At 28.5% G+C, this 15,943-nt stretch overlaps 1 long non-coding RNA gene across 1 annotated transcript; it reads right to left on the reverse strand.

Annotated features, from left to right (window-relative positions):
- Positions 1–908: 908 nt before the first annotated feature.
- LOC139425056 (uncharacterized) lies at positions 909–11,070 on the reverse strand. Its single transcript, XR_011636261.1, has 2 exons — positions 10,951–11,070; positions 909–3,017 (listed from the first exon to the last, which is right to left on the reverse strand). It is a non-coding gene; the product is annotated as an uncharacterized lncRNA (long non-coding RNA).
- Positions 11,071–15,943: the final 4,873 nt, after the last annotated feature.

Genomic DNA, 15,943 nt, shown 5'->3' on the forward strand with positions numbered 1-15,943 from the left:
AATGGATTGTGGTTGAATGAACTGTGAAAACGTTGATGTGAGAACAATCTGAAAAGCACGCTTTTGCATAATCTGTGACGAAAATCGACATGGTAAAGATAAAAAATGTCATTTTCGAAAAGGGAAAATTAAGCACTTTTAAAAAAACACCTCATGAAAAAAGCATCTTTTAGGGTTTGTAAAAAACGAAAATAAGCACCTTAAAGCACTTTTTGAAGACGCTACGCACCATGTAAAAATAATCTTTTTCTCCGGTAATTATAATTAGGACATTTAAGGCTGTTTTTCGAATTCTCCGTTGAAATATGCAATCTGGGTTTTTTTTCTTGCGAATAACATGCTATTTATATAACAGTTGTGAGTTCGTAGCAATTACTCTCATTAACTGTTAGGTCAGATTTAGCCTATCTAAAGCCAGCTCTGTCTATGCTTATTCTGAAAAAGGGTAGCAAACGCTAATATGGTGAAAAGCCACACTTATGTGAAAATGAAAAGCGTTTGTGGTTCTTTATAAATTTGTCTAATTACTAAAAATAAATCATATTAGTAGCATGCATTTAAACTGGGCCTTCTCATATCCCCTTTTTTCTACAAAATGTAATCTTTATAGTAATTATCAATTGTCAAGTAATTTTTTCGACTGAAATAAAGGAAAAAGACAGATGAAAGTGTATACTATATAAGAATATAGAGTGCATGCCTATGGATATGTTAAAAGCAATATATAATTGTAACCAGATATTGAAAGTTAATTTTATTAAATAACCATTATTTTATAATGATTACCTATGTACATTGTTATTTTACATACCTTATTATCAAATAATGATAACTAAAAATACCTTTTTGTAAATAAACTGTACAAAAATCACCGTTTATGATTACTTTCGAAACAGAAAAAAACTAAGTACGGTTATATTTCTTTTATTTGGCATAAAATTTTAATTTACATTGTATGTATCGTAAACAAAATTATGTTGTACACAATAACAGTACAAAATAACTAATTATTATAAAACATTATAAGAAAATCACCCACAAAGTTGCTATATGTAGTTAGAAAAAAATTCTTAAAAGCATCAAATAAAAAGAGAGGTTAAATTGCAAATATTACAAAAAAATAATTTCAAAGAAAGAAATTTTAATTGTTATGTAATATAGAACATTCAAATAATTTTTTTTATTTTGGTATGAAAATGCTAGCATTTTTTGTTATAAAGATGCTCTGTGTTAAGAACTTACATTCCCTCCAGTGCTGAAAATTCGTTCGGAAGGAACACTTGACCCATGAATAGTCAGATAATTTTCTGCAAGAACTTTCCCCAGATGAGTAGGTTTTAATTCAGGCCTACTTTAGGCATAGATAAATAATTTTTCAGTTTTTTTTACTTTATTACAAGGAAGAAAATTACCTGTGGTTTCAGTCTCTTCGTCTTCTTCTAAGAGTTTTTCTACTCTTTTTTCGGGCAGTGAAATTATTCTTTCACAGCTCGAAGGTACTGGGAAGTTAGGTATACAGACTACTCATCTTTTCCAAAGCTTCCTCTGCATCTTCCACCTAGCCGAGACGAAATCGTGGATAGAAGAATGTGCTAAGTCTCAATAAAATCAGTAACTCATTATCGTCATACATCTGAAATGACAAAATTTCTACTTTTATTTGTCTCCGCAAACTGCTATCATATTTCTCGACCTTTAAGCATAGTATTACTTTTCGTAAAAGAGGAAGAATCTATGACACGGTAGGGTAGTGTTTGCTAGAAAGGTTGTAACTCCTGTGGTAGATTTGCTGTTGACAACTCTTCTACAGCTTTAGCTTCCTTATTATCAAGCATTAGATGCTTTTTATCTGAATGAGTTTGAAAGAGCTTGCGTAGTGGCAATTGGTTATCCAAAAATCTACAAAGCTTCATAATTCTCCACCACCTAGTTACGCATGCGCTGGGCAAAGAAGCAACTTTCATTTGAAGAAACTCGTATACTTCTTTAAAATCCTTAGCTCCAGCTATGTGCTATTGAGCTTTTTTAGATTTGCCACAGCTTATTTAGCCCTGTTATTTTCAAGGCTTCATTGATTCCTATATTTATTGTATGAGTAAAACATGGCCTATGACGCGCATTTAAAATTTTTATAGCTTTAGGTATGTTGGCCCCATTATCTGTAGTACAACAGCTAAGTTCTGGCACTTAAATTTTCCATTCAGATAATATCCCTGTTAAGGTCTCTGCAATATTTACAGAAGTAAGGTCATCTTGAAAAACAATGCAGGAGAGGCAAAAAGATTTTAAATTCAATTGAAGATCAATGATATGTGCAGCGATAGCAATATAAGGGGCATAGGCAACTGATGTCCAACTATCAGTTATTATGGCTACATCTTTTACCTCTATGAGTGATAATTCTTTTTTTACCTTATCAACTGTTTCATTACATAGTTTTGGGATTGCTGTTTGCAAAAAAAAAATTCGGTTAGGAATATTATACCATGGATTTAAGGTTTTAATCAAATTTATGAATGACTGAGATTGAACAATGTTATATGGTTGCAAGCTGCCAACAATGCATTGTGCAACAGCTTCGGTGCACTGTTTAGCAGAATTTCTGTCAAGTGGTTGAAAATCAAGTATCGTTTTATGCTTCTTTTTGAGAGGCAAATCACTAATATGACCAGATTTTGAGGTCATTTTCAGTCAGAAATAACGGGTACTAGACCATCACATTCCTCTTCAGTAATTGCTGCAATCTGCATGCATTGATTATCAAGAGAAGTTTGTGAAAAAAATCATTGGATGGTTAACCTTAAGGAGTACGGTTAAATTTGTTGTACTTCCACCTTTTAAAGAAACTGTAGCCTTGCACATAATACAAATAGCAATGTCGGTTGACACTAACTGGCCTTTTTCATTGGCTAGTTGACTGAAATGTTCCCTAACAGAAAATTTAGTTTTCTTTATTTTAAGCAAATCGTTCATATTTTGGGCAGTCTAAACCACGGCAAGTAGGATCCATCTTTCAGCTGCAAAAATTTGAATATTTATTCAAATTTTAAGTAGAAAAACTAGGGGTTATATGAAAACCAAAAACATATTCAAAATTTCTTATTTTGTAGCAAATAATGAGAAAGGGATAATACAAAAAAAAATGGGTACACTATAAATAACTCAATTGAAAAATGATATCTCCTTTTAAATTTAGAAACATTAAGTTTGTTTTAACTTATCAATGAGAAAGAAAAACAAGTTTTGAAACATTAAATTCATAAAAAAAGTTAAAATAAAATGTACTGTGTCAAATGACAATCCTGTGGCAAAATAAAATATTAAAAAAATTGTAAACATTTTGGTTTTTATTTATTTCATACTACTGTTAAGTAAAACTAACATATAATTGTAAAGTAAAACTAATTATATAACTGCACAGTAAAACTCACCTGAAATTTGAACTATTTTTTTATTATTTCTAGCAGCAGCACTTGATGTGTACATTCACCGGAGTGTAAAAACACTCCACACAGGCCCATAAGAAACAACAACAAATTTTTAAAAAAATTTAAAAACATTAAAACATTCGAAATATAAAAACAATTAGAACAAAGAAACATTAAATATAATATCAACAGAACTAATCTTCCTCTGTTTACAAGATTGTGATTTATATAATATGTAAAAAAAAATTGCTAATTATATAATTAATTTGCAGCCTATTACTACAGCAGTATATAAAGTATGGATAAAAAAATTTAAGCACAAAATATTTATTGGGGCAATTCTTTTTTAAAAGCATTTTGATCTTTCATTCTTTAACACATAATACAAGAAGTATATTAAAGCATTAGCTACATCAGGTCTCTATAAGAATAACTTGGGTACCTTTTATAACAGTGCCTATTAACACAAAACCCGTGGCAAACTAATAATACCACCATTAAAAAAGTATCCCTGGCATCAATAATATTTTGTTTTATGCTCCACCCATGAAAAAGATAAGCATATTTTATTTTACGTTTTTTTCTTCTTTCAGATTTATGAAACAGGTAAGTGTTAAAATTAAGCATCTTAAATTGGACACGATTGCAACAATTGTAATAGTCTAAATTAGAAGAAAAACACTTATATCATAATATTGGTGGTTAAAACACATTATGATTTTCATAGTCCATTTAAATGAATTTTAGAATCCAAGTATTAAGTAAGTGAACTTGATATAAAACTTAAATAAAAGTTTGTTAAAAAAATTCTCTTTTTTTTACGGTAAATTAAGAAAGTAGTTGTTAATTTAAATTCATTCAGCATAATAAGTTGATGTAAAATTTTTTTAGTTCTAAGGATAATGGTACTAGGCACTTATATTTGCTACAAAGTTTTTATATTCATTATTTTAAAAAAGATTTATTACAAATGATTGCCTAATAATTATTAAGAATGGAAATATAATTGAAATTTGTTCATTTACAAAATTGCCAAAACAAAGTAAAAACAAATGGATTCAGATAATTTTAAAGTATTTAGATTAAAATTAAGCACTTTCTAGATTGAAAAAGTATTGTCATTAACTTCTCTCATCTAGTTTAGAAATTATAGACTTTAATTACTTTGTTGCACTTGTGCAGAAATTCTTATTCAGTCTGTACTTCTATTTAAATTATTAGTGCTAAGTTACTATAAATATTATTCAATTAAAGTGTATTTTATCTTGTTGAAGATACAATTATATATAACAGAATTTGCTGTAACAGATATATCTGGATAAAAAAATTTCTGTTACCAAACTCACAAAGTCAATCGTTAAACAGATACAGATTTACAATCTATTACTAATGTTTTATAGTCAATTATTATTAAAAAAAGTTATTGCAATTATAAATTTGTAATACAATAAATAAATCTATTATGATCATGAATAAACAGTCTTGAATTGCTTACATAATTTTGTTTCATTTTGATAAAACATTTCTCCGTAAATAAAAAAAAATTACTACTTTGATGCTTTCTCTACATGCAATAGTTTTCAAAATAGACTAAGAATTTTTTCATTGCAAACACTTTTAATTTTACACATCTCTCCCACACTTGTATTATTTATAAACCATGAATAATTTGAAAAAGTTTAAATTTAATGAACTTATTCCGCAAAATTAAATGATCTAACATCATTACTAAAAGAAATTTTTTTTTAAAAATCTAAATTATTAAAACTTCTATGAAAAAAAAACGCGCTTAAAAGCAGCAGAAATTTCACAAAAAGGATAAAAGAAGCAATAAAGGAAACGAAGGAAATAAAAATATGACCACCGAAGTAGATATCTTCAGGGGGTACCGGCCCCGGTAGCCATAAAACAAAACTTTTGTTTTATGGTTACCGGGGCTGGTACCCCCTGAAGAAGTCGGCTTCGGTGGTCATATTTTTATTTCCTTCGTTTCCTTTATTGCTACATGATCTAACATCAGTTTTACTCCTAAAATTATGGAGCATAAAATTTAAATTTACTAGTTATATAAGATCATTAAATTTATTAGAATCAAGTTTTTGAACGATTAAGATATTGCTCAAATATCCAATAAGAATATATCTTAGATTACCAGATAATACATACAATTGATATATAAAGAAGTCCCTAAGATATGTTGTGGATATCTGTAATAAGTCACATATATGTCAGTTTACTCAAACTCATCTATGTATCATAGTTTTAGTACAAGCTGCAATACAACTATTTAGATAAACTTTGTTGGAAATGCAAAAATGGGTAGAAATATAAATGATCTAAAATGAATATTTTCATAAAAAATTACAAAAAGATATTTTAAGACTTCTTACTTTTTTGTACTAATATTTTTATCAAGGTTAATTTTCTGATTTACAAAAATAAACTTTCTGCTTAAGATTGATATAATCACAATTCTTTAAGTAATTTTCATATAAGTTGCAATTTTTCCATTTCGTTTCAATATTATGACAATCTATTGTTTTAGTTTTACAACCTAGAGGTTAGTATGGCAGTTGAAGATTAATTTTATACAATAACGAATGTTTGAAAAAAGAATATTTTTACTGCCAAAAACTGCTTCATTAAGTAGCATTTTGTATTAGCTTATTTTGAGGAATTACCATGAAAGAAAGATCAATAAACTTGTTTTATAGTGTACAACAAGAAATGTTTTATAGAGCATGTAGTAAAGATAAAATACATGAAGGTAAAAATCATAAGGGAAAATTATTGCTCTTATTTACACACAAACAGGAATTTTAACATGTACATTTATTCAAAGGGCTACGGTGGGCCAGGCCTACTTAGAAATTTGATTGACTATCACAGAAATATTGGATATCATCACTTTCAAAATAGAAACAAAAATCTTTATTTCATGTATGATTTTGCTTAACAAGCTGCAACATAAACCTGTTTCTCTAATGATCATAAATTATAAAAGTTTTTTTTCCACTTGCTGTTCAAAAAAGCAAGATCAATTAGAAGTTAAAACTAGATGAATAGCAAAGATAATTGCATAACAGTTATTAAATTTAATAGACAGTATACAACTGTATAACTTCAAAAAAAATTATTTTTGTAAACCTTTAGAGCTTTAAAACCAAATTATTTAAATTACACTCATAACTATTCCAATTTTTCAAATCTAAAACAAGTGTAATTCAATTCAGGGATTTTGTTCAAGGCTATAGTTAAAAAATTGTTAACTAAAATACTACAACTAATTTAATGCATAATTAAAATTAACATACTCATTTTTTTATTTTATTTCCAATCTTGTCAAGAAATAACATCAGTTGAGCACATGGCCAAGACTTTATTTGTTGAGCTATTACCACAGGGCACTTTTTGACTTGTTCAGCTAAATGTGAAAAATTGATAAAAAGAGATCAAATTAAAGACATTATAAAAAGAATGACGCTTTTTATTTTTTCACAAATAAAGTTTAAAATTACTAAATTTAATTTAAACGAAATAATTAAGAATAATTCATAGAGCAAAAAAGTTATTTCATAGATTAGTATTTTCATTTCCTTAATTTAATTTTGGACTTCGTTAGATATTAATTATTTTATAAATTTTTAAGCAAATGTCTAAAGACTATGCCTATCAAACAATGCCCAAGATTCATTGTTTGGAAATGAAAATTATCACAGTTTTTCAATGAAAACTCTTTATCACTATAACAATGATTTGCCCCATTTCTCTTCATAAATTTTTTTTTATATGTTATCTGGATTTTTATTTCAATGTATTGTTGAATTATTAATAAATGCATTCAAACATTTCATGCTAATGATGCAGGACCATGTTTAGCTGCAGATTTAGCCGGTTTAAAACAATGCAGTTTAAACCAAATTGTTTAAAAGAGAAAAAAACAAAACCTGAATATTTTTTAAAATATTTTTTAATAAATAAATTTTCTCGAATTTATATTTATTTTTTATTTGCTTAAATGTTGCGAAGAAAGAAAGATTTTTTTTGCTCACATTTTTTGAAATTTTTAAATGTTTGCGTAGAATTTGAGTTTTCACAAAATAATAATGTAAAATAAATCAATGTAAGCAAATTTAAAATAAAAAACATGAGGTTTCGTAACAATGCTTGAAATAAATTAGACCATAACTAATTCCATGTTCTGTTATTTGCTGAATTAGCCAATCGTATAATAATTGAAACTTCCTAAACTTTATTTTTATATACTAGTGTAATATACATAATGCTTACTACAGTCAAAAGTATAAATAAGAAGGTGCTTTTCTAAATTTTACTTCTTCAGCTCAATTTCATATTTGTTTTCTGTCACTTAGATAAACAAATTTTGAATTGTATGCTTACATTCCTTATTGTAAAATTTTCAAAATTTTTTTTAAAATATTTTTTTAAGCAAATTTTTTTTAAATTTTGCAATATGTCAATAAGAACATTATTTAAAGCTAAATTATGTTTAAATAAATGGCACATAAGTAAATAGCTCTTTGCTTTTCTAACAGTCAGAACTTAAACCTACAATTATTATTATATGTGTGTATATATTCATGTAACACATTTATCAATTTATTTCCTTTCATCATTCTGTTATTAAATATTTCTTAAGTGAAAAAAAAAATCTTGAATATTTTATTCTCCTTTATATTGAAATTCATCACAATATGTATACATATTCACGCATTACTAAAATAACATTTAGATATTAAATACTAGTTAACCTTTCACTTAAAATTAAAAAAAAAAAACACACCTGGTTTTCGGGTTTCTACGAAGGGGGAAAAACAAAAACAGATTGCCCTTAAAACAGAAACTTGATCAGCAGACAGACTTTAAAGTGCTTTATCTCATAGATGATTGTGTTCTAATCTTAATTAAATCCCTAAGGAATTTTTTCTATTTTAAATAAAGCTTGAAGTAAACTTTTTTTATCTTAAGTATAATACACTTATTTAAACTGTGCATGGAATAAGATTTTATGAGATATTAAAATTTTGAGATATTAAAATTTAAGCGTGTTATATATACCTAACATGAATTTTTAACCTTTTTTCTACTTTTTTACAAAATAATCTATAAAAAATGTTTTAATTGATACATCAACAAATGAATGCATAAAATTGTTAAGATGAATATTGTAAGCACTAAGAAAAAAAAATTGAAAATATGGTAAAGTAAAAAAGGCCTTAAGGATTTAAGAATGAAACGTTTTTCTAAATTTTAAAAAATTAAACAGTTTAACCATTTTTTGAAGATAAATTATTGATTATAAGTTAAATGAGCATCCGCAAAATGAATGATTATACTTTTATTTTTAAAAAATTTTGCAAGAGTACTGTGACCCCTCAAGCAACAAAAAAATTTTGTATGTATAATGAAAACTTTCATAAATGAATATTAATAAAAGATATAAATCTAATTACTGAGAGTATAAGCTTATAGTTATAACAGTCGTCTTTAGATAATTTCGTTTCGTTATTGCTTAGACATGCTTTTATGAACTGATATAGTTCAAATGAAAATTATACAACCAGTCTACTTTGAATCAATGTGAAATCAATGTAATTGAGGTGAAAATGTATCGAAGAATGAAAGAAATAGAAACACTTTTTTTAATCAAAACAAATTTTAAAATACAGGACCATGACAAGTAAACAAGACAATGTAATATTTAAATGAGATTTTTTTTTAATTAGAATGATGTAAAGAGTAAAATTAATAAATGGGCTACATAATTACAAACATTTAAAACTGTAAAAGTATATTTCAGTCTTGATGGTTATAAAAGACAAAAAATAAATTACTTTTTTGTCATTCAATAAATAGAGCTTAAAATGTAACAATGTTCTTATTGTTATATTGTAGTATAAAGAAAAAAAAACATTTCAAAAATATTTTTCAAACCTTTTTTTAAAAAAAATATAGTATTTAAATAGTAATTTCGAATATTACAATAATAAGTAAGAGCATACTGCATATATACAATACAAATTTGTTCACTAAAGTGATAGAAAATAATTCTGAAATTAAACTGTAAAACTAAAATTTAGAAAAGTACTTCATTCCTGTTTATATGTTTCACTGCAGCAAACATGTATCTTTAACAAGTATGTAAAAATAAAGTTTGAAAAACTTTTAATTCTTTCAGTAATTACATGCTTTTTAACTGATACGAAAAGCTAACAGAACATGAAATAACTAACAATCCATTTTATTTTAAACATTTTTAAGAGTCCTTATGATTTTATTTAAAATTTGCTTGCATTAATTTCTTTTACATACAATTTTTTTCTTTCCTTTTGTCAAAACTAATTTTACATAAACATTTAAAAATTGCAGATTTATGTCTATTTAAAGTGTGTGAGTTCCAATCATCAATTAAACTCATAATTGTAACAAATGTGAGAAATCTTTTTTCATTATTCAAGCTGAAAACATTCACACAAAAATAGAAAATTTTTTTAAAAGGTATTTTTTAGTAAGAAAACCAAGCATCGCCTTTTGTTCAAAAAAATTGTTTAGTTTTGGCTTGAAACCAGCAAACCATGATTCAAGAAAGAAATTAAGGGAAATATACTAATGCAAATTGCTATTAAATAACTGAAAATGAAACTTTATTTTTCTAAACAAAAACTCTTCGACGCAATTTACTTTGGACAAGAAAATAAAATATATATGGGTAGAAAAATAAAATGAGTACACATAATTAGTTCAAAATTAAATTTTTTAAAATATAGAACACCTGAGTCTCAGTTGTTGGTTTACATCAAACTTGATCTGAACAATGGGTATGAACTATTGGCGACGATTTGGGAAACATCCCTGAGGATGATTCAAAGACATGCCATCACAATTTTTGATCCTCCAGAGTCCCCTACTTCTGTAGTAGGATAATCTGTGCCTGAAGTCGAGCACTTTACTCAGAACAGTTTAGAGATACCGATACCATGCACCCTCGGTCCCTTTGTGGGCAGATGAAAGAGGTCACCCACCCGCACGCTGACCTCAGCCAGTGATGTTTGACTTTGGTGTTCCATTAGGAATCGTGTCATGACGATCAGTCCACTGTATGACTATTGAGTCTCAGTGCATTTGCAGCTATGCGAAGCAGTAGCTATGAAGCCCAAACTTCCTCTTAGAATTATTACAGTTTTGCTTACATTTTTAAAATTACATTTAAACAATATGCTTCAGTTGAATAGTTACTTAACAAAACTACCCAGTTTTTAGTCAACATCTAAGTTTTTTGTAAGCATTTCCTTAAATAAATTAGTAAAATGCTATTTTTATATAACAATTGCAATAGAAAAAAAATTTTGCACAATAAAAATTATTTATCTGCTAACCTAAAGATAAATTTTTATTAACATGATAAAGTGAATAGAAAAAACAATACTTAAAGTTATATAAATACAATAGATTTTGAGAAACAAGAAAATCCCCCTCCCCCCCCAAAAAAAACTGTACTTACCCGAAATATTAGGAAAGAAAATTGTACTTTTGGATCAGCAGCATAACTTTTAAAAAGAAATAAGATTTCTTATCACAGCCATTAGGATGAAGTCTATTAAGACCATGCCCATTTCATCCTAGAAATATAAAAAAATGTATTAGCATTAAAATAAATTTGAGATGCATGATATAGAGAACTATCAACTGTTTGAAATTGCTAACTTTTTGAATTGAATAAATGGGTCGGTATCACAAGAACTAGATACTGCAACGAGCTTGATTAAAATTTATAAGCTTTACGCCAATATGGCGACAATCTTCGTGAAACGTTCTACAAAAGTCACTGAAATAATATGCATGGGTGACAAATTTGTTGAAATGTTTAGAATTAACAAAATGGCAATGAAAATTTTTTTTTTGTACTGAATTCCAAGCATTTGGAAATTTTTTTTCTAAATTTATTATTCTAAGCTGAAGGCTTCGGCAGCGAATATAATAGAAATAAATAAGTATAGAAGTTGCCCCGCGTGTTTCAGGGTGGCCACAATCTAGAAAATTTTTAAAAGTGGTGTCAACTACTTCATGATGTTCTTGTACATTTTAATGGCTTTAATTTTAGGGAAGTTTTAGGAATACAATTTGTCAGCTGTAACACATAAATTTAGAAATATTTTTCGATGACAACCGCTACCAGCTTTTAAATTTTTCTGGAAAGTGGCTACTGTGGAGAGGTCTCTCCACCCACTCCACTTTTTCATTAGTATGTTAAATTTATTATTTTACTCAGTATGTTGAATTTATTTATAAATGTTATAGCTTTTTTTTTAAACTGAATTTTAATAAATAGTACTCCTAAATCATTACGGGGTAATAGTTTTTAAATGTTGGGGATAGCGAGGAACAGGATAGTGAAGAAAAAAGATTTTACATCTTATATTGTTGTTGTTGTTGTTAATTTACGTCGCACTAGAGCTGCACAATGGGCTATTGGCGACGGTCTGGGAAACATCCCGGAGGATGATCCGAAGACATGCCATCACAATTTTGATCCTCTGCAGAGGGGATGGCACCCCCGCTTCGGTAGCCGGACGACCTGTGCGCGAAGTCGAGCACTTTACGGTAGCACAGTTTAACGAGGACCAATACCGCACACCCTCGGTCCCTACGCAGACTGATCGAAGTGGTCACTCACCCGCACACTGACCACAGCCAGTGATGCTTGACTTCGGTGATCTGCCGGGAACCGTGTCTTAGCGATCAGTCCACTGCGGGACTACATCTTATATTATAACAATGGTAAAAGCATATTTAATGTTTATAATAATTATTCTTAATGTTGTTGATAAAAATTACTTTACATGATATTTACTATTTTGGACAATGTATTTGTTAACAAAAAAAAACTGAAGTTCCGTTTTATGTATAAGATGCATTGCAGTGTAATGCTATTGATGTGCATGGTTTTAATTTTTTAATGTCGATAGAAGTCAATGAAAACTGCATTTATCTAAAAACAGAGAACTTTAATTTTTTTAATAATATTTATTAATGGAAATAAATTCTAGTGAAGTTTCATTATTATATGTGTCCTGATTTCTGTTTTTTATTTTCTGTCTCTTATTTCATAGCATGTGAACCATAACATAAATTATGCAAATGTAAAGTTCTATTTTTTACCCTCAAGTTTATCTACCACATTAAGTTTTTGGACCACTAAAAGAATAGTAGTCCCATTGGTCTACTAAAGTTTTCTCGTTTGGTGTGACACTAAAAACTTACAATACTATAATTTATGCCTGACCAAATTCTACAAGACAACGGAAAAGTCTGAGGCATCTGAAACAGGCTTCCCCGACCCAGGAGTGACTATTTCCTCAGATAGGCTTGTTGTAAGAGTGGGAACAGAATAAAAAAGCTAAAATACACATAGTATCAACTCCTGCAAAAATAATTAAAAAAAAGTATGTAAAACTAATTTTTATTATTTACATACTTATTTAAAGTTATATTTAATTGGTGCACATTAAGAGTCTAACAAACTAAAGATTATCATGATTAAATAGGATAACATAGTAAAGTGAAACAAAATAATGTAGAAATATTAAGAAAAATAGACACTAGAGACTTTTTTTTTATTCCGGAGTTTTTTTCTAAAGTTTAAAAAGTTTGAAATTTTGTCCAAAGTCAGATGAATCTCTTGTCTGGCTATAAAAGAAATCAGCTATAAAATTGAAATGTTATGAATACATCACACCAAAGACCATAATAATCTTCAATTAGCAACAATCTTCAAAAATTAAGAGTTTTAAAAAAAGGATGGTAGATTTTGACTTGAAAATATTTTGTATTTCACGTAAACTTTGCACTTTATACACAATAGATTTACTTAATGAGCAGAAAACACTGAGAAAAATATTATAAAAATTTTAAAATGGTTAGCATAAATTATTAAATTGATAATAAATTTTTGAAAAGATTTAAAACTTTTTGGCTGAAGCAATGTAACAAAAGCAAAAGAAACATTAAATAAATTGTATGTGAAAACTAAAAACTAATCTATAAAAATAAACAGACTTAAATAAAATAATTTCATCAACAAATAATTTGAATAAAATGTTTATTATTTTACCATACTTAGTCAAAAACTAGAATTTAAAAGAAAAACAAAAATTTCAAACATAGAAATGTTTAATAAATATAAATTATTATATCTTCCTCTTACAAAGTAAATATCATGTTTAAAAAAAGCCACAAAATAAAAGTAAACAGCAAAAAAAGAAGAAATAACTACACCTGCATAAACAAATATTTTTGCTGAAAAATGTAGACCTCCAACTTTTTTTAACACATAAAAATTAAATAAAATAATTAAATTTATTTTGCTAAGCTAACTGAAAAATATCTTGTTTTCATACTCTCTTGTCAACCCATACCACAAGGATAAATAGATCCTGAACCTGTGTTCATCATCCAGTGTACTTTGTAAAAAGTCATTTCAAACTTGAGAATATGCTCTGAAAGGGAATAGAAAAATTTTATAAAGTTTCAACTAAACATCCATAGAAGAGTATTTAACAATGTTTTCGAGTAAAGGCATGACAACTTACTTCATTGAAATGAAGTAAATTTTCATGCCTGAGAAAAAAAATCAAAATTGAAGCAAAGAGGACAAGGTTTATTCACAGTGGAGAAAACTGACAAAACGCTAAAGTTAAAGTTGCCACGTATTCGACAATTGACTGTTTTATCCAGATTTAATTACAGTTTTAACACTCATATCAGAAACCTAAAATTTTAGGTAAGAACTGGGGGGGGGGCTAAGCTCCCTGTTCGCTGCCGCTCACCAACCCCGCTTATTTCTTTGCAATATTGCTTCGCAATAATTGTCTTTTCTTGACAGAAAACAATTTTTCTATTAAAGTTAAAATTATTCACTTAACGTAGATGTACTAAGAGTAATTCTGTTTACTTACTCTTGTGCCTCTACTTCCCACGTCCAAATATTACTATCCATTAGTATTGTTGTTGTTGTTGTTAATTTACGTCGCACTAGAGCTGCACAATGGGCTATTGGCGACGGTCTGGGAAACATCCCGGAGGATGATCCGAAGACATGCCATCGCAATTTTGATCCTCTGCGGAGGGGATGACACCCCCGCTTCGGTAGCCCGACGACCTGCGCGAAATCGAGCACTTTACGGTAGCACAGTTTAACGGGGACCAATACCGCACACCCTCGGTCCCTACGCAGACTGATCCAAGTGGTCACCCACCCGCACACTGACCGCAGCCATTGATGCTTGACTTCGGTGATCTGCTGGGAACCGTGTCTTAACAATCAGTCCACTGCGGGACATCTATTAGTATTATAAACACTTGGTCAACAGAAGTGATTTTTCGAAGTAATCATTTTTTAAACTAACATTTCTATTCTTATAGCATTGTATTGTTCAAACAAATTTGATGAGTTCACAACCATAATTTAATACTCTCGCTACTAGTAGCAGTACTGGAAAATAAGTTTAAGTTAGGGATACAAAAATATTTAAAGAAAAACAATACCTTTACGACTATTGTTAAATTTGTGCTGATGACAACCAAAACAATATGGAAATGAATGAGGGAAAACTGGATCCTACCACGTGATTTTCCGGCCAATAAAAATGCGCCGACAACAATGGAAAACGGAGTCAGACCTCTATGATTTTATGTTATATAAAGAAATAATTATTAGCTAGTATGAATGTGAAGTAATTATAAATAAATATACATAGAAAATAACAAGTGATCAACTATGATGCTCAATCGTTCTGACATTAACCCCCTTTTAGTTTTGACAATCACTGTCGAAAATCATAAGTTTATGTGAAGAGGATGATTATCAATAATAAATAGTTATGACTCAGAATTTGTAAAATTGCAATTTATCCAATTCACTACTAGAAAAAAATATAGAAATTGAGAACAATTATGGTTTCTTTTTTTTTTTAGCACAAAGTACAGTGACTGAAAATTAGAAAGTCTAATAAATGAAGTTACGAAATAAAAAAAATAGAAGTAATTTTTTTTTCCTCCCCACACATCTAATAAAATAACTCAAGAGTTTAACAGATGTAACAGTTGCTACAGTCAAATTTCTAATTTTCACTTCAAATCTATTGCAGTTTATTAGTAGTATATTTCAATTGAAATATCTAAATGATAACTAAAATTTATTGAGAATAATCTATTTGATTAAATTTGTGTGAATACAATATTTTCATATTAAGTTATGCTGAAGCTACCAAATATTATACACTCATTTTTAAATGAGTTACCAAAATTAACACTATATGGTAGAATAGCTTAACGTGGACCGATACGGCGCATCCTCGGTCCCTACGTAGGCTGATCAAAGTGGTTACCCACTCGCACATTGACTGCAGCCAGTGATGCTTAACATCGGAGTTCTATCATCAGTAAATAATTTAAGTGTTTTTGCGTAAAAATGAATTCAGCGGAATCATTTTGAA

This window comes from Parasteatoda tepidariorum, chromosome 2 (genome assembly GCF_043381705.1).
Source record: "Parasteatoda tepidariorum isolate YZ-2023 chromosome 2, CAS_Ptep_4.0, whole genome shotgun sequence".
Classification (NCBI taxonomy): Eukaryota; Metazoa; Arthropoda; class Arachnida; order Araneae; family Theridiidae; genus Parasteatoda; species Parasteatoda tepidariorum.